The sequence below is a fragment of the Aotus nancymaae genome, unplaced genomic scaffold (genome assembly GCF_030222135.1).
Source record: "Aotus nancymaae isolate 86718 unplaced genomic scaffold, 86718_ANA_hifiasm-v0.15.2.pri h1tg000040l, whole genome shotgun sequence".
NCBI classification, from domain to species: domain Eukaryota; kingdom Metazoa; phylum Chordata; class Mammalia; order Primates; family Aotidae; genus Aotus; species Aotus nancymaae.
This window is the reverse complement of record NW_026988454.1, coordinates 14273394-14278179: the sequence shown is the minus strand read 5'-3', so window position 1 is coordinate 14278179 and position 4786 is coordinate 14273394. Positions and strand designations below refer to the sequence as shown.

The following is a 4786-nucleotide window of genomic DNA, read 5'->3' as shown; positions in this document are numbered from 1 at the left end:
ATTCAGCCCTCAACAGATACTAGTTACTGTGAACCTGGCTTACTGGATAGTTTTGAAAAGCATTACTTTGAATAGGAAGGCTCTGTTACATATTAATTACGTTGACTCATTCTATAAACATTGATTTTTTGCATGTGATTTAGTCAACATCTTTAGTATAAAAAAATTACCAAGAAAAGCCACACACCTACAGCCAATTGACCTTTGACAAAGTCCACAAAAGCATACACTGAGGAAAGGATACCCTATACAATAAACGGTGCTGAAAAAATTTGACAGCCCCATGCAGAAGAATGAAACTGGACCACTATCACTCACCATACACAAAAATTAACTCAAAATGGAGTAAAGACTTAAACATAAGGCCTGAAACTATAAAAATCCTAGAAGAAAACCTAAAAACACCTCTTCTTGACATTTGCCCAGGCAAATAAATCATAACCAAGATCTCAAAGGCAAATATAACAAAAACAAAAATAAACAAATGAAATTTTAAAAACTCCTGCAGAGTGAAAGAAAGAATTAACAGAGTGTACAGAGAACTTACAGCATAGGAGAAAATAATTGCAAACTATGCATTCAGCAAAAGACTGATATCCAGAATCTTCAAGGAACTTGGACATCTCAACAGGAAAAAGCAAATAATTTTTAAAAGTTGGGCAAAGAATATGAACAGTCAATTATCAAAGGAAGATACACAGGAAGCCAACAGACATATGTAAAAGTGTTCCACATCACTTATCCAGAGAAATGCAACTTAAAACCACAATAATATACCATTTTACACTAGTCAGAATGGCTCTTAATAAAATGTAAATAATAATAATAATAACAAATGTTGGTGAGGATGCAAAGAAAGCAGAACATACACCATTGCTGAGAATGTAAATGAATACAATCTCCATTAAAAGCAGTATGGAAATTTCTCAAAGAACTAAAAACAGAACTACCATTCAATCCAGCAATCCCTCTACTGAATATATACCCAAAGAAAAATAAATCATTGTATCCAAAAGATACCTGCACTCATATATTACAGCAATATTAAAAATGCAAAGATATGGAATCAACTTAAGTGTTCATTAATGAATGATTAAAAAAATAAAATGTAATAGGCACACAGACACACACATGCATGCACACACACACCCCCCATGGAATAGTACTTATCCATAAAAATATGAAATCATGTCTTCTGCAGCAACATGAATGGAAATGGAGGCCATTATCTTCAGTGAGTTAACTCAGAAACAGAAAGTCAAATACTAGATATTCTTACTTATAAATTGGAGCTAAATAATGTGTACATGTGGACACAGAGAGTGGACTAATAGACATCAGAGACTCAGAAACATGGGAGGGTGTTTAAGGATAATAAATTATCTAAAGAGTTCAATGTTACATTAAAATCTCAGACATCACAACTATGCCATATAGCCGTGTAACAAAACTGTGGTTGTAACTTCCAAATCTATAAAAATAAAATAATATAAAATTGTAATGGAATAATATGAAAAGTTAATGGTTTACTCTGGATTATATTCAGTATATTTTTCTTCATTAGAAGTACAGACACTTGCATCCCAATTAGATTTATTTTATCTGATTTACTAATCTTTTTATTGAATCAAATTAATTCAATAAAAGGTATATGCCACATTTTTAACATTGGCATAATAATAGCAAACCATGATTGAGGTTATTTTCCATTTTTGACAAATTATATCATTGCCTCTTAATTCTCTCAATATAATGAGCCACATGCATCACATACATAAAGTAAAACTAAAATTAAAAAATTTTTACGCTTACTTCACCAGCACATGTACTAAAATTGGAATAATACAGAGAAGATTAGCATGGTCCCTGTGCAAAGATGCCATGCTAATTTGTGAAGCATTCCATACTGTTAGTATCAAAGTAAAAAAAAAAAACCCAACCAAAGGATAGCAACCTCAAAGTTTAAAGGAACATCAGCCCATACAGATGAGAAAGAACCAGTGCAAGAACTCTGGAGTAAAAGGCCAGAGTGCCTTTTTACCTCCAAATGACCACGCTAATTCTCCAGGAATAGTCCTAAATGAAATGGCTGACATGACAGACATAGAATTCAGAATTCAGATGGAAATGAAGATCATCATGATTCAGCCGAAAGTCAAAACCTAATTCAAGGAATCTAAGGAGACCAGAAAATCCATACAGGAGCTGAAAGATGAAATAGCCATTTCAAGAAAGAACCAAACTGATTTGACAGAGTCGGGAAACTCATGAAAAGAATTTCATAATACAATTGCAAGTATTAACAGCACAATAGACCAAGATAAGGAAAGAATTTTAGAGCTTGAAGACCCAATTTTTCAAATCATTTCAATCAGACAAAAACAAAGAAAAAAAAAGACTGAACGAAACCTCCAAGAAACATGAGGTTATATAAAGAGACCAAATCTACAATTCATTGGCATTCCTGAAAGAGAGAGAGAGAAAGAAAGAAACTTGGAAAACATATTTGAGGATATTGTTCATGAAAATTTCCATGACCTTGCTAGAAAGGCCAAGATTTAAATTCAGAAAATGCAGACAGACCCTGAAAAATAGTATACGAGGTGAACATCCCCAAGACACGTAGTCATCAGACTTTTCAAGGTTAACATGAAAGAAGATCTCTACAACAAGAATTACAAAACACTGCTGAAGGAAGTCAGAGACAACACAAACAGATGGAAAAACATTCTATGCTTAGGTACAAGAAGAATCAATATTGTTAAAATGACCAGGCTTTTCCAAAGCAATTTACAGATTCAACGCTATTCCTATCAAACTACCAACGACATTTTTTGCAGAATTAGGAAAAAAATATTCTAAAATGATAGGGAGCCCAAAAACAGCCCAAAGAGCCAAGGCAATCATAAGCAAAATGAACAATCCTGGAAGCGTCATATCACCCAACTTTATACTACAAGGCTATAATAACCAAAATAGTATGATACTGGTACATTAACAAACATATAGACCAATGGAATGGAATAGAAAGCCCAGAAATACAGCCATACACCTACAACCATCTGTCCTTGAAAAATTCAACAATAATAAGAAAGTACTCCCTATTCAATAAATGTGATATTCACACTGTGATAACTGGCTAACCCTATGCAGAAGACTGAAACTGAACCCCTTCCTAAAACCATATACAAATCAACTCAAGATATATTAAAGACTTAAATGTAGGCCGGGTACAGTGGCTCATGCTTGTAATCCCAGCACATTGTAAGGCTGAGATGGGTGGATCACCTGAGGTCAGGAGTTCAAGACCAACCTGGCCAACATAGTGAAACCCCATCTCTACTAAAATTATGAAAATTAGCCTGGCGTGGTGGTGCATGTCTGTAATCCTAGTTACTCAGGAGACTGAGGCGGGAGAATCACTGGAACCTGGGAGGTGGAGGTTGCAGTGAGCCGAGATTGTGCCACTGCACTCCAGCCTGGGTAACAGAGTGAGACTCCATCTCAAAAAAAAAAAAAAAAAAAAAAAAAAGACAAATGTAAAACTTAAGACTATAAAAACCCTGGAAGAAAACCAAGGAAATGCCATTTTGGACATAGGAACAAGCAACAATCTTATGACAAAGATGCCAAAAGTAATTGCAACAAAAACAAAACTTCACAAATGGAACCTAACTAAACTAGAGATCTTCTGCAGAGCAAAAGAAAACATCAGTAGGGTAAACAGACAACTCACAGAATGGAAGAAAATATTTGCAAACTATGCATCTAAGAAAAGTCTGACAACTAAGGAACTTAAACAAATTTACAAGCAAAAAAAAAACCCACTAAAAAGTTGGCAAAGGACAAAAACACACTTTTTTTTTTTTTTTTTGAGACGGAGTTTCGCTCGTTACCCAGGCTGGAGTGCGATGGCGCGATCTCGGCTCACCGCAACCTCCGCCTCCTGGGTTCAGGCAATTCTCCTGCCTCAGCCTCCTGAGTAGCTGGGATTACAGGCACGCGCCACCATGCCCAGCTAATTTTTTGTATTAGTGGAGACGAGGTTTCACCATGTTGACCAGGATGGTCTCGATCTCTCGACCTCGTGATCCACCCGCCTCGGCCTCCCAAAAAAACACACTTTTTAAAAGAAGATATACACAGGACCAATAAGCATGTGAAAATATGCTCAATATCATTACTTGTTAGAGAAATGCAAATCAAAACTGCAGGGAGATACTATCTCACACCAGTCAGAATGACTGTTATTAAAAAGTCAAAAAATAACAGGTGCTTGTGGGTTGTGGAGAAAAGGGAATACCCAAACACTACTAGTGGAAATGCAAATTAGTTCAGCCATTGTGGAAAGCTGTTTGGTCATCTCTCAATTACCATTCAACCTGGTAATCCCATTATTGGGTATATACTCAAAGGGATATAAACCTTTTAACATGGTTTGGCTCTCTGTCTCCACACAAATCTCATCCTGTAGCTTCCATTTCCCATTTGTTGTGGCAGAAATCCAGTGGGACATAATTGAATCTTAGGAATGGGTCTTTACCGTGCTGTTCTCATGATAGTCTCACGAGATCTGATGGTTTTAAAAATGGGAGTTTCCCTGCACAAGCTGTCTTTGCCTGCTGCCATCCACATAAAATGTGACTTTCTCCTTCTTGCCTTCCACCATGATTGTGAGGCCTCCCCAGCCACGTGGAACTGTAAGTCCAACAAACCTCTTTCTTTTACAAATTGCCCAGTCTTGGGTATATCTTTATCAGCAGTGTGAAAACAGACTAATACACCA

At 36.1% G+C, this 4786-nt stretch overlaps 1 non-coding gene across 1 annotated transcript; it reads left to right on the top strand.

Moving 5' to 3' along the window:
• The first annotated feature begins 1808 nt into the window (after window positions 1-1808).
• On the top strand, window positions 1809-1911 carry LOC135268514 (U6 spliceosomal RNA). Its single transcript, XR_010336828.1, has one exon. It is a non-coding gene; the product is annotated as a U6 spliceosomal RNA (small nuclear RNA).
• Window positions 1912-4786: the final 2875 nt, after the last annotated feature.